The sequence below is a fragment of the Hylobates moloch genome, unplaced genomic scaffold (assembly GCF_009828535.3).
Source record: "Hylobates moloch isolate HMO894 unplaced genomic scaffold, HMol_V3 SCAFFOLD_5, whole genome shotgun sequence".
Classification (NCBI taxonomy): Eukaryota; Metazoa; Chordata; class Mammalia; order Primates; family Hylobatidae; genus Hylobates; species Hylobates moloch.
The window spans coordinates 44,930,997-44,956,439 of NW_026652280.1; the positions used below are offsets into that span (position 1 = coordinate 44,930,997).

A 25,443-nucleotide genomic window follows, 5' to 3' on the forward strand; every position below is an offset into this window, starting at 1 on the left:
TTTTAGCTATGAAATGACTTTAGCTATTCATTTTCCTGTTATAAGACATTATATCACACTATAAAAGACATTCTGTACATAACTCTTTGTATCCATTTAAGGTTATTGCTTCGGGTGATTTCAAAAATAAAATCTTTTATCAAAGGGCATAATTATTGTCAAGTCATTGATACATACTGATATGCCAAATTGCTTTCCAGAATGATTGTATTTATATTTCACCACCAATGAAGTGTGAGAATGGCTTTCAACTTCACTAACATTACATATTACCACTATTAAGATATAGCAATAAAAAGCGACAATGACATATCTAAAAATATTCACTCATTTGATAGGTGTCATAGTTTGATTTTATTTTTAATATATTTGGTTGAGCGAAGTTTAATATTTTTCATCTAATTTTTTCTTTCTTTCTTTTCTTTCTTTCTTTCTTTTCTTTTCTTTCTTTTTTTTTTTTTTTGAGACAGAATCTCGCTCTTGTTGCCCAGGTGGAGTGCAGTGGCATGATCTTGGCTCACTGCAACCTCCGCCTCCTGGGTTCGAGGAATTCTCCTGTCTTCTCCTGTCTCAGCCTCCTGAGTAGCTGGGATTACAGGCATCCGCCACCACGCCCGGCTAATTTTTGTATTTTTGGTGGAGATGGGGTTTCGCTATGTTGGCCAGGCTGGTCTCGAACTCCTGACATCAGGTGATCTACCTGCCTCGGCCTCCCAAATTGCTAGGATTACAGGCCTGAGCCACCGTGCCCGGCCCTATTTTTACTTTTTTTAGTTGTGAACATCTTATGTCCCTTGCCCATTTTATTGCCTTTGTATTCTCCTACATATTTTGCACAAATTATATTTAGGTTATTGACAGATCATCTCACATATGTATTTCAGAGATATACAATATATAAATTATTTCTATTATGTTTCACATAATTTCCTACAATTGGATATTAAATTTTTTTTGACAAATATACCGTCTATGTATAATATATACTCCTTTTCCACCAGGGAGGCACCACTGAGCAGTGGTTAAGTACACAGGGTGTGGCACTATAGTATTTAACCTTTTAGGACTGTTGTGAAGATCAACTGATAGATCAGACAGAATTGCCGATGCTTTGCTTACGGCAAGTTCTTATCATTGTTAGCTATTACTTATATAGTTTCTTTGACTATCATTTAACCTGAAGTTTGGTTAAGAACATTTTTTTTTGAGTTGCAGTAATTTAAAATGTTAATGTCAAATATAATTATTTTCCATGGTGAACTTTTAATTCTTATATTTATAAAGTCCTTTTTCTTTCATGGATCATTTAAAATTCCCATAGACATTTACTCAAAAGGAAAGAAAATATGTATCTGTTTAAAGATTTTCACATGAATGTTCATAGTGGCTTTATTTGTAATAGTCAAAAACCAGAAAGAACCTCAATGTTAATCAAAGATGAATGGATAAACAATAAATAAAGTAAGAAAGATGAACACATTGTTGATACACACAATGTAGGTAAGTCACAAAACAATTATACTGAGTGAAAGAAACCAGATCAAAAAAGTATGCACTGTCTGATTCCATTTACATAAACTCTAGAAAATGCAAACTAATCTATAGTGACTGAAAATTCATTTGCGGTTGCTTGGGATGGGGGAGGGATGGGTGGGAGGCATTACCAAGGAGCTTGAGGAAATTTTTGGTGATGATGAATATGTTCACTATCTTGATTCTAAAGATGGCTTAGGATATGTGTGTGTGTGTGTGTGTGTGTGTGTGTGTATGTATATATATATGTCAAAACCTATTAATTTGTACAATTTAAATAGTTTAGTTCATTGTCAATTATATCACAATAAAGCTCTTTTAAAATTCTTGTATATTTTCTATTAACTCTTATAATTTGATTTATTATAAGTATTTAACTCTAATTTACCTAGAATTCATTTTGTAGTATGAATGAAAATATTTTCCTTCCCAATAGTATTTTACTGCATAATAATAATAATCTTTCCTGTTGCTATGCACAGCCTCCTCTAGCATATATTGATACCTATGCAAATATTTGTTTATATTCCAGGGTTTGTCTATATTAACACCCCTTTAAATTACAGTTCAACTTAATTGTGATTATAGCTTATATTTAATAGCTAGTAAGTGACATTCTTCTTTATTTTAATATTCCTTTCCTGCCTAACCTTAACCTAATCAAAAGAATCTCAGATCTTAGCATTACTATCAGAAGATAATATTTAAACCCAAAGGATTATTTTAATACAATTTTAAATGAGAAAGGTAATAAATATTGCAATTTGGATTTTTTTTTTTAACATTTTAGGAAGGAGTATAAGGAAAGGGGAGATCAAATAGCTGCAATACTAGCTGAAGTAAGCAGCTTCACTTTAGCCAAATCGGAAAACCCTATTACTGACAATCATATGCCTCGCCTTCTTTTCTCCTGCCCAGACTTTAATCACTGGTTCTCACAGAGCATTAGCGAGGGGAAGAGTATTTTTTATGTCTCTGATAGGCAAGGAAGATAGCTAAACTCAAGGGCAATGTCGGGTAAGGGAAGGTTTTAAAGAATACAGACAGTGTGTGATACAAAGACAAACACATACCTAGGAATATACCTGGGAATTTCATAGGCAAGATAAAATTGTATACTGTTTGGGTATTGCATGGATATGAGAAGCAGAGTAGTTTTGGGGCTCATGATAATTTCCTTTGATTGGTTTTGCCTAAGTATAAGATGTCTGCCTTGTTGCCTTCTGGCTTTGTCCAGTTATTTTAAGTCTACTTATTTATATGTTAGAGGCTAGATTATTTTCTTAAGTTAAAAAGAACTGCGTCACATTTTTTTTTTCATTAGTTTCCCATGGTGGGAATTGTAATTGCAGAGTATTCCCTTCTACTCCAAAATAAACAACCTTTTAATCCAATGTGTGAGAATCAGAATGATTACTCTGGAGGAGTGCAAAGAGACAATAATCAAGCAGTTAACACTTATTGAATACCTACTGTGTACATAAACTACCTTGAAAGTATGTTTAAAGGGAGAATTTAATCTGAACAATCTGAGTAAATGTAAGAGTTCTTTATTTGTAATAGCCATTTTCTAAAGGTAAATAGCTATCACTGAGACAATTTTTACTTTTAAAGGTGAAAAGGTGTTGAATGAAGCAGGATACATTAGTAAATCAGTAAATTAAAATTTGTGCTTTGCTATCAAACCCAGTGCCTCTAGGAAAGTAATTGAGCTTGATTTCCTTCATCCTTATAAAGGAATTGATGGTGTCATCTAACTCCTAGGATTGTGGGAGATTCAAATATAACATAATTGAATATTTTGCAAACAGTAAATCACCATACAAATTTAGTTATTATGGTTGATAAAAGCTTGTTACTTCTCCAGATAATCAACTACACATAACATTTGCAGAGATTATTTCAGAGACTCTATGAATCACTAACATTATCAACATATTCCCTAATAGTTGGAAGATAACCATCACCATTTAAGCTCATGGAGAAAAAGCCATCACAGATGGGAGTAACATAGCAGAGAACAAACCTCTAGAGGAAGATTCCCCACCCCACATCCCCAGCTCCCACACCCCAGAATCAGAGTGGTGACAGTTCTGCTGATCCTTCCTCTCTCTCTTCCTTGTCCTCTTATTGGGTGGTCGGCCTGGCACACTTGCCCAGTGACATCACTGGTGAAAACCCTGTGAATTCTCAGGTCACTGATAAAGACAAAGGGAACTATAGGAGCCAGCAAAGCAGATGACAACTTCTGATCACTCAGAATCCAGATTTTGCCTTTCCCTTCTCCCCTGTAGTCTCATGTACCTCTCTAGCTTTCTCACATTTCTTCCTTTCTGAGCCATGGTATCCTCAAAGTTCCTCAGCCTCACCTGTATCTTAACCCAAATAGCATCATTCCCCACTGGAAATCCAGTACCACAGAGACACTGTTCTTTCATTGCCTGTATCTACAATGTTTCAGTATCTTTAATTCTGCTTTTATTGACTTTCTTATTTCAGTTAGATTTCAGAGCCAGCTAATTTTCTATACAATTCTTTTTGTACAGAGGATGACAACCAACCCACCCCTACCAGCCCACATTATAGGGAAAGGAGATAAGAACCCAACTTTGAACCTAACTTTGTTCTAGAGTCTGGTTGGGTTCCACCTGGATCCACCTGCTTGACTTTGACTTTGTGACCCTTCCACCCCCTCATGACTATGCCTTGGCCAGCCTCTGGCCTGATTCCCTTTTCTGGCTGTCAACCTCGCACTAGCTCCCTTAGGTTATAAAAATGTCAGGGCATTTAATTCCTAGTAAGACGGCAATGAACAAATTGACATATTATTCAAATACCAAGCTTGGAAGGGAATTTCATTTGCTCTCATTACTACCATTAGCAGCAGTCATTCTCTGTCAGAAGGTCAGAGCCATGTAGATGAGTAAACAGAACATTTCAATGAGGCCCATTCTTTGAGGTAAAAACTTCAACTGTGCCAGTCAAACTGATTGATAGTATTTGCGGAGAAGAAGAGTTTCTCCAATTTATAAGGGCATGCTCCTAAACAAAGCTTTCTTTACACTTTACATAAGGAAAATCCAGAGCTGCCCTAAAAATCTTGTTACTATTTCTGAGCAGTGTCACTGTAGAATGACATAAATACCGGAAAGTCTTCTAAATCTTATTACATAATGATAATTGCTAACATTTTTGCAGGTTTACTATATGTCAGGCACTTTGTGAGCACGTTACAAGTATCATCTCTGTACATATTATAAAATTAACATAGATTAAGAGTAGGCAGGATGGCGTAGTAGTTGAGCTCATTAAATATAGCTCCCTCTGATTAACTGTATGCTGTTTGGGGGATTATTTAACCTCTCGGGCCTTAATTTCTTCATCTGTAAAATAAAGATGGTAAAAAGTACCCTGCTCATGGGGTTGTTGTGAGGATTGATGGAGAGATAATAACTACTTTTTTATTTTTTAATTTTTGAGATGAAGTCTCACACTTGTCACCCAGGCTGGAGTGCAGTGGTGCGATCTCGGGTCACTGCAACCTTTACCTCCCTGGTTCAAGCGATTCTCCTGCCTCAGCCTCCCGAGTAGCTGGGACTACAGACCCACACCACCATGCCTGGCTAGTTTTTGTTTTGTTTTGTTTTGTTTTTGTATTTTTAGTAGAGACGGGGTTTCGCCATGTTGGTGCCAGACTGGTCTTGAACTCCTGGCCTCAGGTGATCCACCCACCTCAGCCTCCCAAAGTACTGGGATTACAGACATGAGCCACTGCATCCTGCCACTACTTATATTTCTTCAGTGATTTCCATGTTCTACGACTGTCCTCCGAAAAAAAAGGGTTAATTGCCTTAAATAGGTCAAACAAAAAGTACTTAGAACAGTATCTTGCACGTAGAAAGTCTTCTATTTTTTTAAATCCGAGAACTCATGGAACTCTCACATGATGTGCTCCTCTCTGTCCTGCTGTATGTTCGGGTTTCCTAGTATCACCACACATGGAAACTAACTACATGGTCAGCACATTGCCCAAATGGCTGCTATTCTTTCCTCACTCACTCTGGCTTGTAGTTACTGCCGAAGTCCTCCTTACAGTCAGACTAATGCCCATACTCTTCAGTAATGCCTTTGTCCTTTCAGTTCTTTATGACCAAGACCATACTCCACCTCCTCCACCATTTTTCTGCATTTTCCACCCTTCTTTTTTTGACTGCAGTGATCATAAGGCTTTGGAAGAAATAAAACCTAATGTCTTATTAGAAAACAGTGGGGGCTTTGATGCTGGAATAACGGCTTCTACTATCTTCCAACCTATAAATGAACCTGGATATACTGCCAAGAGAAAAAAAATCCATCAACATGGGGTAAAGACTGGAGAATAATAATGTACCCAAATCATAAATTCAACTAGAAGTTTGCTTTTTTGACCTTTCTAAATGGTGCCTAATTACATACTTCTTAAATTCTTGTATTTTTAGAGAAATAAAAACACTATTTGTCAAAATCAAAGAAAGTTAAGATTTTAACAAAAGAGGAAGTCTCATAAATATTAAGTTTCCACCTCAGTTACATTACATCCCAGAACAAAATTGTCATGTGCCATACATTTCAACTGCATACATGATGTAGTTGCACCTACTTCCAAGAGGATGATTTATGTAAGTTGGTCCTGTTTGAAAAACTTGCATATTGTAAGATACGCTCAGTTTCCTTGGCCACAAAAATCCTGCTCCAGCATTGTATGCAGTAACTGACAATTTTCAAGGGGGCTTAAAAGATAAATCAGTTGTTCTCTACCTGACTTATTGTAAAGAGAAGCAACAGACAAAACACCTCTCAAGTCTACTCTTTTTAAATTCTACTTTCATCCCCTTAGCTCTGAACTTTCCTCATCCTTGTTCTGGATTGTAACATTAACTTCTGGACTCATTTCTGTCTACACACTAGTCTATTTTCTGTGCTGCTGCCATTATTACATTTCCAGACATTTCTGATTCTCATCTCTCCCTGGTTTTCCCATACTGTTCTGTTTCTCAAGATCCTCCTTTCCCTAGCCTCCTATTGAACACTGGCTATTTCTGTAAGGTTTATCCCAGTGCTTCCTTCTCCACACATCATTTTCTCTCCCCTCCTCTGTAGTATCTGCTCTGCATCATTTACTCCTTAGGATATTCCAAGGATTTCCTGAATCAAGGAACTCTGCGCTACTACTATCTTTTCAATGTCAGTGTCCAACACAAATATATTCAATATAAGGTTTTTTTTAAAAAATAAATGAGAAAATGAATGAGCATTAAAATTCTTAAGCAAACAAAACTACAGACTACTTAAGACCAACACTTCTCTGGAAAATCTTGGACTTGCACTCACTAGAATCAAAGGATTTCATTGATCTGTATTTCTGCAGATAAAAGGGAAATTTCACAAAGAATACTCACCTTCTTGTCCTATCTATATCATCCTAATTTATCAGAGGTGCTTGAAATTAACCTCCGATATTAAATAAAAGACCCTATTTGTTGTGCTTAATTCTAGAGTGTCACTGTCTAATAAGATAGCACTAGACACACGTGGCTATTTCAATTACTTAGCATCAAATAAGATTTGAAATCTGTTTCGTCAGTCGCACTAACTACCTTTCAAGTGCTTAATAGCCACATGTGGCGAGTAGTTACAATATTGGACTAAGCAGATATAGAGCATTTCTAGCATCACAGAATTTTGAACAGCATTGCTCTGGAGCTCTGCCTGTCCACCACACGTAAATGTAGGTGTGGCCCAGTTATTCAAGCCCAGTTATCCTCTGCCCATCCTTATATGAGCAGAAATTTCTTTAGAATAAATTTCAAAAAATAGTAATTGGAATGTATATCCTATTTAAAATATTTTGTTATTTTCTCTCACAGTCAAGGCATTCCAGAGTTTACCATTTGGTATTGAATTTCAGTGAAATTATAAAAGTGTACCCTTCCCACTTAATATGAGACTTCTTATTTGCAAATCAGCGGTGAAGAACACATATAGATGGGTAAAGGGATTCACAGACTTTTCTACTCTTTAACATTATTATTTTAATACTTTCATAAATTTGCATACTTATATTAACTCAGCTAGTTACTAGCATGATTCAGGCATTCTGATTCCTAAGCCAACACTCTTTTTCTACACCATGTTGCCTGTACATGTTCCATCTAAAGAGTTGGGAAGTCAACAGTTACACCAGCATAGAGCCATGTCTATGACTTCTTGCAGCTTTTTTTTTTTTCTTTTAATTGAGATGGAGTGTCACTCTTGTTGCCCAGACCGGAGTACAATGGTGCGATCTTGGCTCACTGCAACCTCCGCCTCCCAGGTTTAAGCGATTCTTTTGCCTCAGCCTCCCAAGTAGCTGGGATTACAGGTGCCTGCCACCACGCCCAGCTAATTTTTTGTATTTTTAGGACAGATGGGGTTTCACTATGTTGGCCAGGCTGGTCTCCAACTCCTGATCTCAGGAGATCCACCTGCCTTGGCCTCCCAAAGTGTTGGGATTATAGGTGTGAGCCACGGCGCCCGGCCGACTTCTTACAGCTTTATAGCTTCTAGAGAGAAAATACGAGCTCATGTGTTTTTTACATTTCTTGGATTTTCTTTTTCAGACTGCCATTGTCTGAAACAACGAAAAACTATGTAAATATGTTTGACTATTTATTTTGTTAGGACATATTCCTAGTAGTAGAACTGTAGGGTCCAAGGATATGCAATTTTTAAAGACTTTGCTACACATTGCCAGCTTGATCAATTCCCCACCCGCACCCAGCGCACACTGCTATCATATAGCAGTGTATATGTGTTCCCATTTTCCAGACTTTTCCTAAACCAGACATTATCTCCCCCTTCCTCCTTTTGCTTTCCCCTTTAAAAAATAGTTGCTAATAATTAAAATGGCATTTGTTTAATTTGTAGATATTTTTAAAATAAAAAGGGAAGTGCTTTTTCTTACAGATTTATGAGACCTCATTACATAACATGGATATTCACTTTTTCTCTTTCATATATGTTGCAAATGTTGTTTCTAATTTGCTATTTATCTTTTTAATTTTGTATATAACATATTCTAGAAGGAATAAGTTTTCATATTACCATTCCTTTATGATTTTTGTCTTCGAGGTCATCCTTTTCTATTGTAAGTTCTATATTTTCTTCCACTACTTTCATGGATCCACATTTTATACTGGAATTGCCAATCCATCCAGTATTTTCTTTCATGTTAGGGATGTGTAGAGGTAAGTAATTTTTCTGAGTAAATGTTCCACCAAACAAATCAAAATTAACAGGTTTCAGATACAAAATATTGTTGTTTATTTAAAATAAATAATTAAAAAATTAAAACCAATTAAAATATTGAAATGGTGTCTAGTGAACATTTCATAACATGTGTGTTTGAGTGGGGAATTATTATAGTAATACCACTCTAAAATATCCAGCTAATAATACCATGAAGTGAAGACCAGTTGATTGCCCCTTTATATACTAAAAATATAACTAATTGTTCTTTCCTAGAAATGAGTTTACATTTTTCCTGTTAGATACTGACCCACACATTGTACAATTCTTGATAAGTTTAATCATTTTTGATGACAGCCTCTATTGCTTATTGAACAAAGCCAAGATATTTTATAATAAAGTCTGATAATAACATACCAAGCACCTCTATTCCTAGTGACTTATAAATGCTATTAATATAATTAATTAAATTTGAGGGTTAATTTCTGAGAATCATACTACCCATTAGTAATTTCCACTTTCCTTCTAAGAACATTGGCCTTTTACTACACAAAGAGGCAACAGCTTTCTAATCTATCTTATTCTCCAAATTAATCATTATTGTCATTATCATTATCATCATGATCATGGTACCATTACTTTCTTTTTCATTTGAAAAGTCTTAGAATTCTAAAACAAAAGTCCAATTCTTTTCATGTCAAAAATTACATAGTGGTCAATAATAAAATTCACCTTAATAAAATCGTAGGTTAAAAAATAACTCCTAAAAATGGAGTATCTAGATGATATTGAGTCATCATTCATTGGCTTGATCTTCATCTATTTCAGAAATATTTTCTTGGAGTTTAAATATCATTAATTTTTTAGAAGAGGCTATACTGTTTTACTCAATATGGTTCTTTTCTAACATGTTAAAAAACTGTTAAATATCTATCTCCTTTGTAGCGGTAAATGTTTGCAGATAATTATCTATTGGTCTATGACTCTTGGCAGCTCTAGAGATTAAATCTAAAATGTTAGCAAACACTACAAATTATTCAAAATTAACAAGAAAGCATAATTTAAACAAGAGTTGAAACAAATGTTGTACAATTAAAACATCTTGGCAAAATTTACAATTTAAAGCAAGTACATCAAAAGTCAATTTTGCTTCTTAAGAATGAAAATACCAAAACAACTATAAAAGAATCTTCTGGCCGGGCGCAGTGGCTCACGCTTGTAACCCCAGCACTTTGAGAGGCCGAGGCGGGTGGATCACGAGGTCAGCAGATCAAGACCACGGTGAAACCCCGTCTCTACTAAAAAAAAATACAAAAAAATTAGCCGGGCGTGGTGGTGGGCGCCTGTAGTCCCAGCTACTCAGAGAGGCTGAGGCAGGAGAATGGCGTGAACCCGGGAGGCGGAGCTTGCAGTGAGCCGAGATCACGCCACTGCACTCCAGCCTGGGCGACAGAGCGAAACTCCGTCTCGAAAAAAAAAAAAAAAAAAGATCTTCCATCTTGTGATCTCTCAGCTAAAATTATTTCAGAATTTTTTGTGTACATATGGCCTAATGTCAGATGAATAAAGATCACAGAAATTTGGGCGTATATTGCTTTTTACACACTTGTAGCTCTAATATCTAAGCTGGCTGGTAGCCCATAACTACAAAGACTGAGACAACCTCACTATAGAATTTTTTTTCATTTTAATTAATAGAAAGGAACTATCTATACTTTATCATGTATTTTAAAGATGGAATAGTGAAATAAAAATACTTTTTGGTAATTTCCCTCATCCATACTACTACTCCCTTCTCTGACATATACAGATTTAACCCTTTCCAGTACTGGTGGGAAAGAAAAACACTTGGGTAAGGGATCATTTACACTTTTATCTTTATCTTTTGTATATCTTTTCATTTCTTTTTTTCTCTCTCTGTGTCTCTATCTTGCTTCTTCTTTCCCTCTTTTATTTTTCTTTTAATAAAACACAACACTTTCTACTTCAGATATTGTCAGTTTCAATAATTTCATACTTTAGAATAGTTTACCAGGTATCATCTTTCACTGATTTTTAGAAACTCCCTATTCTCTAGTAGTAACAACTTATGTTTATAAAAATATCTCATGTTTTGAAAGACATGGACATAGCTCATTTGTACTCAAACAACAAAGGGAAAAAGAAAGGAATAAATTCAGATACAAGCATGAACATTTACAATATTAGGTGCTATTATAGTACTTTTGATATCTGTCATCATAGAAACAGTTCTCTTTATTTGAAATCATGGCAAATAATTTTTTTGAATAATGACTATGACTCCTTGCTTAAACTTAGAAAATGGCTTGGACATATGGAAACTAGAGAGATTAAGGAAATCGCGATGAAAATCACAGAGCATAAATAAATTTAATAAAATCTAAGTTTTCCTTTTGTAAGAAAGCATGCTGTATGAACAAACGGGATAATTTATTGGCTTTTATCCTAATTAGTGCCAATTAAGGGCACATAATTGATTTTAGTTCACTAAGAAAGTATTTTTCAAAAAGATTTTCCTATAGCTGCACTTTTTCAGGTGGACAGTGAATACACTAGAATAACAGTAGGGCTTTGCTACTATTTAGTTAGGTTTTATTTCTAAAAGCTGCTAAGACAACTTTGTTCTAAGAGGAAGGAAAGAAGTTGCATAAGTAAACCCCTGGCTAAAATAAGAGTAAATCCTAATATCTTACGAGAAAGTCAAACATCAAACATCAGTAGAAGCCATGAACAAGTAATTGAAATAAGTTATTATTAAAGAAATTGTTCTCCTTTAACTTGCTCTGTGTGTACCAAAGCCTCCCATTTTGAAACAAGCTGCCAGGGTGATATGTAAACAACGCGTGAGAAGGCGTCTGCGCTCTGGGAATTGATGCTCCACACAGCCACACTGAATTGTTTACCTTCAGTTCCTACCAGCCTCTAAGCAAAAGAGTTCATTTTGCACTCACCCATGTTGTATTTACTTCTATTTTTAAATCCTGTAACACACATACAGCCACAATGCCTAAAAGATTAGAATGCTAATAGAAATAATAGATGTTTTAAAAAATATAGATAAAACTGGGCTATACATGTTAGATGAGGCTGGCAATCATATGATGAAAGAAAAACAAAAGTTCACATACAATAAACACACTAAATAACTTTGCTGGAAAACTTTGTCCTGCTGCTTAATTTAGTAGAAGAGACAAGTAGCTTTGGACAAATGCCACTAATAAGGTGTCCTCTAAGAAAAGCGGACAATTTTCAAAAAACAAAACAAGAAAACACTTTGTTCAGGTCTACATTGATTTGAAGACACCAGTTATTGCATTCTTATTACTTCCTTTGCAGTTTTCTTTCTTTGACTTACACACACACACACACACACACACACACACTCCCACACACACACACACTGCCATAAAACTATAACATTTCACAACATCTTAGACTTTCAAATTAAAAACAGCTGAAACCGGAGGTGGAGGAGCTAGGAGGGTGGGCAGAAGAAATTTATCGGGTGCCCATGTTGGGGTGGGGGTGGGGGCGACAGTGAAATTCCACCCAGCAAGTTATGCCACTGCGACAGAAGTCAGAGAGTTCAGTTTCATAGATTCAATTGTACCTTACCTGGTTTTGTAGTTAAATGCACCAACATGCCCCTTAATTCTTCCTCTGAAGTACTACATATGCTGAAAACTATAGTATTTGACCTTACACATTTCCAAAGAAACTCCAAAGTAACCTTTAACTTCAATAAAAAGCTGTGTTCATTCTTCCCCTTGTGCTCAACACACAGCAATCTAATACACCTCATCATGTGGTCCGTTACCATGGTAGCAATGAATCCAGCTGCTGAAATACAAAAGACTGACAAAAAGTTGCTTTTTTCCCCTCCACCCACCCTGACAAAGTCACATTTTTTTTCTGTATGACAAGTCTAATTTGAATACGCTTCTCTTGCTGACTCAACTTCATGAACCAGAAAAAAATAACAGAAGTATAAGAATAAAAGGTTTCCCAACTAACTAATGAAATAACTCTATGCATTTTAAGTCACCATTAATCTTTTGAAATACTGATCATTATCTACTACATCAGCCAACTAAATATTTTTAAATGTCAGTTACTAACTCAATAGGAAATGCAGCAATAATCCCACAGCTCCTTTAGAAACATTAAAAAATGCAGTAACGTATTCAGTAAACACAGATGCTGAAAACACTACATCAGTGTATGAAGGGCTAGTTTCAAACTGCTTTTTTTCTAGAGCAAACTTCTAATCACAGCTTAGATGTGGGAGGTAAAATTCTTCATTTTCTTTTCATCAAAACCCTGTGTTTAACTGCTATTTAAACAGATTTCAGTTCTTTTAAAATTTATCATTTAAATTTAAAGCAGGCAACACAGCCTGCTGGAATTGATCAGGCTATATTTGCAGGGCGGGGGGCTCTATATTAAGAGCAGCGGTCTTGGATTTGAAACAATACGAACTCTGAGCAATACTGGGACTCCCCAAACCAATGGCTATGTAGTTAGGATTTAAGGAATCACCTTCAGCGCATTACCAGTCCTTTAGGGAAAGGCTGAGCAAGTCCCAGGTGACTGGAGCTTCCCCGCATGCCAGCATGTCAGCATGGTCCTTCCTCCCACCATAGTACATTCACCAGCCAGTGGGTGCCCCAGTCCTCCAGGGGTGGCTACTTCATCCCTCAGGCCTCGCATCATCACTCTGCTCTTGCACAACCTTCCTTATTTCCCAAACTTAGCTCATATTTCACAATAATTTGTTTGCATATCTATCTTCTCCCTTTAGAGATGGACTCCCAGAGGAAGAGGAACATTGTCTTACTCATCTTTCTCTACCAAGTAACCATCAAAACACTTGGCACTAGGTAGGGCTACTTCTTCAATGGATAAAGATGGCATCTGAAAGCTTTCCCTCAACTCCTCCAGGACTGTCTTCACAGCATGTCTTTCTGTGGTTAAACCCTTCAGAGATCTGCACAGAATTTTTCTTAGTACATCACATCACAAAGAGAGGCAAGCCAGAGGAGCTCTTAAGAAGAGCAATTGTGGAATCAAACAGATGCGGATTTGAAATCTGGCTCTAGCGCATACTACTTTTGTGATCTTGGATAGGTTACTTAACCTCTCTAACCCTCAGTTTACTCTTCTGTAAAATTCCTACTTTAACAAGGAATGAAAATGGATTAAATGAGATAGTCCAAGGAAAGTACCAAGCATTGAAGCATACTAAATGCTCAATAAATTCTGGCTAGTATTATTTAGTAAATATGTGATTTTTGAACAAGAGGGACCATGAGAAAGCTGACTGGCATGTGACTTCCCTTTGCTGAATAAACTGTCATTTTCAACAAAATATGCATTAACAATCCTATGTTTCCTAACATAGGTTTACATAGCAACATAACAACACAGCATAAATATAGAGACATTTTTAGGCAAAGAGCAAGGGCTGCTTGCTCCAACCCACAAACCAGCTAGGAGCAACTGATCAGTCAAAAGGTTAAGCATATTTCTAGTATGAAATGGACTGTGGGAAGAATGTTAAACATTGTAGTTAAATTTTTTCATCTTTAAATATGGAAGAAAAACACAAGTACAGCAGTTCATTGTGGTATTCATTTTGGATTCTTAAAAAATGGTCTATATGTTATTTGTTAATGATACTTTCTCAAATTAAGATGAACTGTAAAGAATCTTCATCATAAAGGGCTTTAAAATATAAATTATAGGCCGGGCGCGGTGGCTCACGCTTGTAATCCCAGCACTTTGGGAGGCCGAGGCGGGCGGATCACGAGGTCAGGAGATCGAGACCACGGTGAAACCCCGTCTCTACTAAAAATACAAAAAAAAAATTAGCCAGGCGTGGTGGTGGGCGCCTGTAGTCCCAGCTACTCGGAGAGGCTGAGGCAGGAGAATGGCGTGAACCCGGGAGGCGGAGCTTGCAGTGAGCTGAGATTGCGCCACTGCACTCCAGCCTGGGTGACAGAGCGAGACTCCGTCTCAAAAAAAAAAAAAAAAAATAAATAAATAAATAAATTATATACATAGATTACATTTTTTGTAATTAACCAATATTGTGTCAATAGAAGCCTTTACAAGGTCACCTTGATCTCTAACAAGTACTGTAAACTGCCCACTAGTGTAGACTTTTATTTAGCTGCTTCTCTCCATAGTAATCAAATTCAGGAAACTACCTGACACCAAAGCCAATGGCATCGGAAAATTAGCATTAAAATCCCTTTGAAGCATATGGTACAAAGCAGCAGCCAGGGGTTAAAAAAGCCTGTGGTAGAAAAAAACAATTTTTTTTTCATTGCAGGAAGTTACCAGAAAGAATAAAGTGAATGTTGCACATTGCAAGATTTCTCTATCATTAAAAAGTAAGTAAGAAAGAAAAGTCCTACAACAAATCAGTTGGGATGATTAAAATAGCTTTGGCACTGCTCCAACCTTGAAAAATCCTTCAGTGTGGTGACTCATGATGATCCAATCCTATAAAATGTGTGAGGCCGACCAGGCAAAAAGGCAAGGAGCAGCTACTCCGGAAAATTAGCACTCCCTAATCCTCTTCAAAACAGTTGATGAAGGAGAGACTATTAGAATAATTTGAACCCCAATTTGAATAATTCATACCTATTCTCCTGTGTGGCTGGCTGAATAGAGACTGTCTCACTGCCTGCATTCATTTCATCAGGAGTGTTTACCTTATACATTATTTTCCCCTGCAGATTGGTTATGCGGCCATTACACGTATCTAATTGTTTTTCATTTTGTAAATGTAACAGCCTATCATTTATCTAGTTAAGGTACACTGTTACTAGAGCATTTAATATGATTGATTGCCAAACAGAAGATGCATCCTTTGTCAGATGTTAAAGTGACTGTTGATTCTTTAACCCCTAGGGAATATGATGCCAGTGTATTTGGTTTCACAAAGTTTTAAATCCCCTTTTGCAAATGTTAAAATTAAACTTCCCCCTCATGCGAACAAAATATGCAACATAATCTGTGCTGTTGTGACCCACTTAATTTCATATGAAGAATTCAATCACTTAGAAGCAGTTTTTGAGACATAGGTAATGATGCCTCAGAAGGTACCCCAGGAAGTCAATTTGCCAAATCCTAGTCCCATAGAAGCAGGAGGGAGCTTCAAAGTTATATGCTGCACTGCCCTCTCTTCAGATGTGAGAGCACCTAATTTCCCACAAACTCAAGGTAACAACATGGGCTCAGAAGTCACTTGCTTAAATTAAGCAACATGGCTGCAAAAAACGTTGACGGCTAATGTTAATGAAATTAAAACAAGCAAAACAATTTGAACCTCTGAAAATGCAATTTTCACATCATAGTTAAAAATTATTATTTATTTTTTCATACCATAAAGTGCTTTATTGTTAGGGCACTGGTTTAAATTAAAAAAGAAAGTGTGTTGACAGCCACAAAAAAAGATTGTGATCTACTGAACAATTTTTGCAATTGTTTCTTGGGCCACTTTGAGCAGCTGACCTAAAAAATATTAATCGGATTAGTATCTATTCTGCTCATAAACATTTCTTATGAAAGAACAAGTCTGTTGCAAGCCATCTCAATTTATACAATTTAATATCAAGATATTCTATTTTACCCTTAAGATGTTTCAAACATGCACTTTTCCTTTGAATTGTAACAATGGGGCTATAAATAATAAGGATTTCTTTATGTTTTTCTTCTGTGAGTACATCACAGAAAATATCTGTTTTTAAATAACAGTATGAACTTGATGGCTCCGTATCTTACAGATAACCTATTGTGAACTCTGAATCATTTTGTCATATCCTTTTTGGAAATTTATCCTCAAGCCTCTGTTTTTGTATTTTTTCATGTCTTTAAAAATTATAATTATATACTTATATTCTGGATGTAGTCTTAGTGAAAAATACGTTGGTTTTTAAACTTAATAATAAAAACTTGTACCTTTCCATATTCTCATGAAAAGACAATGTTACATGTCCTTTGTGGAGAAGTTGAAAAATACAGAAAACATTTGTGAAATAATATTAAAAGCACTTATAATTCAGCTATCAGAAGTAACAAGTATCAACTTTTCTTTATATGTTAAAAATTCATGGCCGGGCGCGATGGCTCATGCCTGTAATCCCAGCACTTTGGGAGGCCGAGGCGAGTGGATCACCTGAGGTCGGGAGTTCAAAACCAGCCTGACCAACATGGAAAAACCCCGTCTCTACTAAAAATACAAAATTAGCTGGGCATGGTGGTGTATTGCCTGTAATCCCAGCTACTTGGGAGGCTGAGGCAGGAGAATCACTTGTACCTGGGAGGCAGAGGTTGCTGTGAGCTGAGATCACGCCACTACACTCTAGCCTGGGAAATGAGCAAAACTCCATCTCAAAAAAAAAAAAATTCAGAATAATTTTGAATATTGCCTTTTCACTGAAAGACAGACATGTAAAATAAGCACACTATGGTATTATACATTCTTCGAAAATACCTTTTAATAGTGGCATAAAATTTTAATATTTGTATATATCAGAATTTATTTAACTATCCCTTATTGCTAATATATGTTTAGTTTTTTCCAGGTTTCTAATTATAAGCATTATATCTTTGCATATAACTTTTTGGTTATACCTTGGGTTATTTCCTTAGACTAGATTCCTGGAAGTGGAGGGAGATTACTGAGTTTAAGTCAGAAAGTCTAAGAACAAAATTTAAGAATTGGCAGAATCAATACTTATAATTTAGTCTTATACCTCATTTTATTGATTTTATTTATGAGGAATCTGAGGCTTAAAGAGGTGAAATAACTTGCTTAAAGTTCCAGCATGAAATTACTCTAGTGCTAGAAATGAAACAGCGTTCTTTGTGAGTCCACTTTGCTTTTTGTAATTTTACCATGCTGACTCTAAATGGCAATTCATCTCTGAGGGCTTCCCTCTCAGTTCCAGTTTGATGTCGTCTGTGAAACCCCATGAATGTGTTCTGGAGTCCAAGTCAGGAATGGTAGTTACTTTGAGGTGGGTGATGCTGTTTTGTTTGTTTGCTTTTTTTTTTTTTAATCAGGGAAAACCCATACGGCAGTATATCTAAAGGCACCTTCTATTGGTGGCAAGACAGAATTGATACTGAGGAGTAAATATTCTCCCAGATCAAAATCTGTTCTGTGGAAAACAAAATGGAAAAATTCCAAGAGAGTTGAAGGGTCAGGGTGCTCATCAAGTCAGTGAGCTGAGATTGATATAAAATTATTAGGGCTCTTTTATGGCCTCCGAGTTCTTTTATGGCCTTTTAGTATGTTGGGATAGAAGAAAATCCATGTGCTTTGAGTGGAAGACTGTCAGGTAACTGAATAAGTACCTGTCTGGTCACTCTCTGTGACACTCCCATATCCTGTAAACCCAGGTGTGTTTGCACAGCCATGACATCTCTATTTGATGGATATATTCTCTCTCAGCTAAAGGGAAAAGGGAAGGACATTTCCGAAAATTAAGTCTACCTGTGAAGTCAAGGAAACAGGCAGATTCCTGAGATCTCACTTTTAAAAGAATTCATTTTCTTAGCCTGGATACAAAGTATTAGAGATTATTGTTTCCTCTGTGTGGCTTATTCTAAAATGAGATGTACTGATTCAGTACATTGTAATTAAGTGTTTTCTAAAAACACTTAATGAACTAGGTGTAGTCAAAGAAATATAAATGGCCTATAATCTAGATGGGGAGATAAGAACATGGAAAAAGGAAATATTAACTGTAGCTATAACAATATATGAGAAGGAATATGACCAACTGATTTGAGAGTAGACAGAGAATTTAATTAGGTCACTTTAGGCAGAATGTTAAGGAGGGGAAAAATCACCCAGTCAGTGTCCCCTGAGCTTGGAAAGCATTTGTTTGGGGGATATTAGGTGTATTTTCCCAGATTCTTTTACTCTGCATTCAGGGACTTGGAATACATCAGCACAGTACACATTCTAAAGCTCTATGGAGAAATGCGTGATGTACTATAAAGGCATATTCAGTGACCAAGATGAGATGTAGGAGTGACAGAGGCTACTGACTTTCTCTCTTCCTTCCTTTGTAAGGCTCCCTGGGGAAAGGACAAGTAATTACGTAGTCAGTGGGCAAGGGGAGGGTGAACTATAACTACATATCAAGTAATATGTGTGTATGCATCATAGATAATGGGATGGAGAGAAGTGGGAAGCAAATGCAATGTCATGTACCCTGTAGACACACAAAGTTAATTATTGATGACATTATGATAAAAAAAGAATATGAGAAAATAAAGCAAGTTAGAAAAAATTAAGGGAAGACTGTAGAATAAATTATTATCGTAAAACAAAGATTAAGAAACAGTTTGAAAAGGATATAAGGTGATTTGGGGGAAAGAAAAAGAGAAGCATATGTGGTTCAAGAAAACACATAGAAAAATTCCCAAGAAGGGGAGAATAGAAAAGAAGGAAATACTGAAGAAATGCACACTATTGTGGAAATTGTTTGATTAAACTGAGACAAGTAACAAACAAATATTTGGAATTTCATTCTTTACACTTAAATGAATTCCATTATTGGAATGAATAAAAAAGGACCATCTAGTAATTGAACAAATTTCATATAAATTGACCCATAATATAAAGATAACAGGCACTTTGAACACTTCTGGGTGTCTGTGGTGGCAAATACTCTGCCAGGAAGGACTGTACATCTGATATTTGAGAGGTCCCTGGAGTCAATCTGGGAGGCATGCTCCTTGTTCCACACTGGTCAGTTCTCCATCAGGCCACTGCATTCTGTTTGGAGCCTCATAGTGACATATGAAAGGGAGAAACTGTAAAAGGTAAGATGGTGAACAATAAACAGGAAGGAAAGTGGAAGAGAAGCCTGTGAGGGAGGCACTTGACCATTTGCAAGTATATCCCAGTGAAAATAATGGTGAATAGATGTTCTTCGTTTTTTACTGAAGCTACCATAGTATGCTTTTGCCAGGCGAAACATTAGGAAGAACCTCCTAATACAGCACCAAAATTCTGGCTTATAAGTATACAAGTCAGGAAGACATTAACATTCTATACTATTCGTCAAGGACGAATTTTCAAAGGATATTAGCCACTTATATTTGTAGTACATGTAAGAATGCTCTACATCCCAGTGATGACCAGTTTTGTATTTAAATTCTTCCATCCATACATACAGAGCATACAGAAACCCAACAATCCACATTCAATCCTGCGGTTGGGCTTTCCTACGCATGCTGTTATACTTGTAGCAACCATATGTAAAGAATGAACATAAAGACATTTGTTTTATCTCTTTCAGACTTTCTGACATCCTCAGTACACACTGCAGACCAATTAAAAAACAAAAGTTAGCACAAATATTTTCTAATCCTTTATAATCCCAACAACCACAGTTAGCATCTTTATAGTTACCATTTCCTATCTGTCTCTATGTAAATATGCAGGTTGGGTAAAATGAATTGTTACCTTTAAAATTGTCTATTTTCCAAGATTTTAAGGAAGGCTACAGAGTTCATGGCTTTATGATTGCTCTTTTTTTTGGAATAAATTTTAATAGGTGTATTGCTTATATATAGCTTAGCCTGGAAGACAGGTGGAGGAAAAAGAAATTAAGCCACTTTATGTAAAAGAGAAAAAAATGCTGTTTATTATGGGTGATATAGGTGGAAAATTACAAGTTATTAATTGGAATGGGGAAGGGACTAGGGGCTAGATCAAGGGAGAGAATAGGCGCTGAGGTTCTGGAGGTGGGGATAAGGTCCAGGTCAAAGCGAATGCCTACCTGTGGGGGAAGCAAGTTCTAAAAACGGTGGCCCAAGAAGAAACAGCCAATGGATTCTATTATTAGGGTGAATAAGAAAGGCCAATCTAGTAGTTGTTTTATGAAGGGCAAGACTTACAGTTTAACGAATACTTATGCTGAAGACTAACTTTAACGATTTCTGACTTGTATCGTCTCTGTTATTGTGAAGATTTTAGGAAAGCTTTGGAAGCTGGCCGCAGCTTCACGTGATAATTAAGTCTGTGTCCATGCTTGGAATGGGGTATGAGGATAGAATGTCACCTCTGAGGTGATTTGGTGGTATCTCTGACCTCTCTGAGAAAGGGACATTTGAGACGACACCCGTGAAAAAGGAGGCGAGGGATTTCAGGCAAAGGGAGACCTGAGTCCATGAGTGGGAGGAAGCCTGGTGTGATGGAGGAATGCAGGAACAGCAGTGTGGCTGGAGCACTGTGCAGATGGGGGACAGGGTCACACAGGGACCAGGACTTTGAAGGCCATGTTAGGGATTCCGAAATTTATTCTCAGGGCAGCACAAAGCTTCTGAAGAATCTGAATGATAATAGTGACAAAACACAACTTTTGTTTTAAAATAACACTCTGTCTATGGTGTGGAGAGTGGATGGGACAGAGGAAAGGGTGGATACAGTGACAAGTTTGGAGGCTGACTGATGACGCTGGACTGGATGCTGACAATGGGGACAATGACAAGCGGACACATTTGAAACATATTTTGAAGGTAGAATGGACAGGGATCAGTCATAGATTGAATGTGGGAAAACGACCTCCCAGCATTCTGAGATAAATCGAGATGCCATTTACTCTAAGGCAGAAGCTGGCTTGGTGCAGGAATGCGCTGAGGGAATGTAATGAGGGGAGAGGTGTGTGCCAGGAACCGTTTTGAATTTGAGATGTCACATAGGCTGTGTCTGTATAAACCTGAAGCCCTGAAAATAGGGCTTGGATGCAGATACACATGTGGAAGTTGTAGGTAGAGAGGAATTTTTTTTTAAGCCCTGGGAAAAGAAGAGATTGCACATGTCGAGAATCATGCCTAGGATGCCGCCCCCGCTCAGGGAGGCCTAGGAAGCAGGAGAAACACCATGTGAGTGTGCTTCTGTGGACTCTAAGACAAGACAATTTTTCACGAAGAAAGGGGTGACTCTTGAGTTGAAAGCTACTGAGAAGTTGAGTAAGATGAGAATGGAAAAAACATCCATTGGCTTTGGAATATGGAGATTACAATGACTTAACAAGAACCTTTTTGCAGGGAATGCTGAGGAACAGGAGGAGGATAGAGGGCAAGGAAGTGGAATCAGCCTGTGTAGAAAACTTTTTGTTTTTTTAGAAACTTTAATTTGTATGAGAGCAAATGTAGGGTAGCAATTGAAAGGAAATACGAAGTCAAGGAAAGATTTCTAAATATAGGAGACTCTTAAAAATATTTACCTGCTGAGTGGTCCACTACAGGCAGAGAGACGGAGCATAGTGAGAGAGAAAATGGCTGGTTGAATGCACTCAGTCCTTGAGAGGGTGAAAGGGGATAGGATACAGAGTGTATGTGGCAAGAAACTGCCTTTCCTGCGACACTAGGGAAAAAGGAGTTGAAGGCTGCAGATGATGGTATACTTGCATGTTTGGAAACCTAAGGAAGAGGGAGTCTCTATCTAATGGCTTTTATGTTTTCAATGAAGTAAGAAGCAAGGTTGGTAGCTCAGACATGGAGTGGGGAGAAGAAGCGTGATGCAAATGGGGAAGTGATTAACCGGTCACCATGCAGAGGAGGAGAATGAGCTGACTATAGAAATAGTAGGATAGCCATGGAGTGCTGCAAGCACACCTGAAGTGCTTATCATGAGCCTAGTAGGATTTCAGCATGGTCTGCTGTGTGGTTTTCTGCAACAAAGCTCAGCTACATAGACACAAGTAATGGTAAATCAGATGAGTGGGTTCACTAATGCCTGGTGAATGTGATGGCAGGACAGGAGGTAGGGACTTGAAGGTATATAAAAGGAAAGCTTGTACAAGGGATAAACTATGGAATAGAAGCAAGTAAGGAAGAAAATAAAGACAAGAGGAGTCTGATAGTGAGAAGGAATGAGGCCCAAAAGACCCTTTAATGAACACAAAGAATCACAAATGTGAGATATCAGAGCAAAAGAGCTGGAAGTGGAGCATGTGGTATTTGGAGACAGGAGTATCTTATTTTGATTGTGGAAGTGGTTAATTTCCTGAAGGTAACCAGCTCTAGTGGTCAAACAAGTGGATGGCTGAGGTCAAATGGAGGAATATTTTTCTGGACATGATGAGGGTATTGATTGGGTCGTCCATATCATAGGTATCCTGCAGCAATCAAGATTGAAAACAAGAGTTGGAGTAGGAATGTTTATATGACCTAAGGAGAGCCAATTAGAGTTCTGTGGTGGTCAAAGTTAAGCTCTTTTCTCTGTGATCTATACTTCGGTAGATTGTTTATGGTTGGAGGTCTGCTGATTTTCTTCATCATTTCATAGATAGAATCTCCTTAACTATTAATTGAACGCCAGACAGAAATGGTGCTGAGAAAGGGGGAAAGAGACAGGGTCCTGAGTATAACCTTTGAACTTTTGGATCTATCCTTGTCTAAAGCACAATTGTCCCTTTTTTGTTAAGCTAGCCAAGTTTTTTTGTTTTATTTTGCTTTGCTTTTTGTTGCTTGAAAATACAAAGCATAGACTAATATGGATGGGTCTGTTTCACCAAAAAGAAATATATAGAAATGCAACAGATTTATTAGTTACTTACCCAATAACCATTCTCCCCCTTTTCTTTGCTGGCAAAATGCTGAATTATTTGTTGTCTGTGCCTCCACCAAAGTCTCAGGGAAGGGTTTAAGTCAATCACTGCGAATGCAGTTCCCTTGCCAGGCATGCCAGCAAGGGGAAGTCTGCTGAGGGTTGTGTATTTGAGTTGTGTGACAGTGAATTTTATGTGTCAACCTGACTGGGTCACCAGGTGCACAGATATTTGGTCAAACATTATTCCGGGTGTATTTGCAAGGGTATTTCTGGATGAGACTAATATTTGAATTGGTAGACTGAGTAAAACAGATTGCCATCCCCAGTGTGAGTGGGCGTAATCCAATCTGTTAAAATTACAGTGTCTGAATAAAACAAAAGGCTAAGCAAGAGAGTGTGTGCTTTTTCTGCATTATGGTCTTTGAGCCGGGGCACTGGTCTTCTCTTGCTTTTGGATTCAGCCTGGAACTTACAACATCAGCATTCCTGGTTTCCAGGCCTTTGAACTGCACACCTGGAGACTTCTCAGCCTCCATAATCACATGAACCCATTCCTTATAATACATGGTTTTATAGGTGTGTGTGTGCACATGTGAGCACATATTGGTTGTTTCCCTGGACAACCCTGACTAATACAAGGAGTGTCCCTCAAAAGTTCATATCTCAAAATCATAAAATGATCTTCTTTAGAAATAGGGTCTTTTCAGATATAATCAGTTAAGGATCACAGTGAGATCATACTGGATTATGGTGAGCCCTAAATCCAGCGACTGTTGTGATGATTAGTATTGAGTGTCAATGTGATTGGATTGAAGGATGCAAAGTATTGTTCCTGGGTGTGTCTGTGAGTGTGTTGCCAAAGGAGATTAACATTTGAGCCAGTGGACTGGGAATGGCAGACCCACCCTCAATCTGGGTGTGCACAATCTAATCAGCTGCCAGCATGGCCAGAATAAAAGCAGGCAGAAGAACGTGGAAAGACTAGACTGGTTTAGTCTTCTAGCCTACATCTTTCTCCCATGCTAGATGCTTCCCGACTCCAAACATTGGACTCCAAGTTCTTCAGCTTTGTTCCTTGTTCCTCAGCTTGCAGACAGCCTATTGTGGGACCTCACCTTGGGATCATGTGAGTCAATACTCCTTAATAAACTCTCCTTTATATGTACATCTATCCTATTAGTTGTGTCTCTTTGGAGAACCCTAAGACAACTAGTATCTGTATAAGAAGAGGAGAGAATGTAAAAAGAGACATACAAACGGGGGAAGCCATGTGAAGACTGAAGCAGGGATTGCAGTGATGCAGCTGCAAGCCAAGGAATGCCAGGACTACTGGAACCCGCAGAAGCTAGGAAGAGGCAAGGGGGAATTCTTCTGCAGAAACTTCATAGGGAGAATGGCCCTGCCAGCACCTCAATTTTAGACTTTTTGCCTACAGAGCTATGACAGAATAAATTTATATTATTTGAAGCCACTAAGCTTTGTGGTAATTTGTGACAGCAACTCTAGGAAACTAATGCAGGTAGTTTCTGGGAAAGGTCTCTTCACTCACAAAGGGACTCTACAGGGTGACAGGAAAATGTTGACACATCAGGGGGATGACGAATGGTTCTGTATGACTGGGCACAGGACGAGTGGAGAGTCAAGACCCAACAAGAGCCCGAAAAGGTAATAGAGCCCAGCTGGCCATCAGCAGGAGCATTGAAAAGCAGATGACGCATCGTGTGAAGGAGTGGGTCAAGGGAATGATGAGTCAAGGAACAGAACCATTCTCTGAAAATAACGTTACTGTTTTCTTTTCACATGCTGAAGATGATGAGGTTCTTTTTCTGCAAGTGTTGGCTAAAGTGCATTGTCAGCTTCCTGTTTTGTGATCACCAACACTTCCTGGGCTTCTTCCGTGCCCATGCCTGACTGCCTTCTTTGCTCTTCCAGTAGCTCAGATTCCCTCAAGGGCAGGCCACAAGTGGGCCAATGGGTTCCTCTAACAGGAAGAATCAGCCTGTCCCCTCCTTTAGAACAAGGAAGTTGTCACATCC

At 37.6% G+C, this 25,443-nt stretch overlaps 1 protein-coding gene across 30 annotated transcripts in view; it reads right to left on the reverse strand.

Moving 5' to 3' along the window:
- The window catches only part of DTNA (dystrobrevin alpha), a 391,156-nt gene that overhangs the window by 166,902 nt on the left and 198,811 nt on the right, over positions 1 to 25,443 (reverse strand). For 2 of the 30 annotated variants that reach the window (XM_058438467.1, XM_032152533.2), the window contains exon 1: positions 12,436 to 12,673. The exons of 22 other annotated variants lie outside the window; for them this stretch is intronic. The gene's annotated coding sequence lies outside the window, so the exon portion shown is untranslated. Of the gene's footprint in view, positions 1 to 12,435; positions 12,674 to 25,443 lie in introns of those variants that run through there. 6 more of the 30 variants (XM_058438472.1, XM_032152537.2, XM_058438476.1 and 3 more) reach the window with 4 other exon arrangements.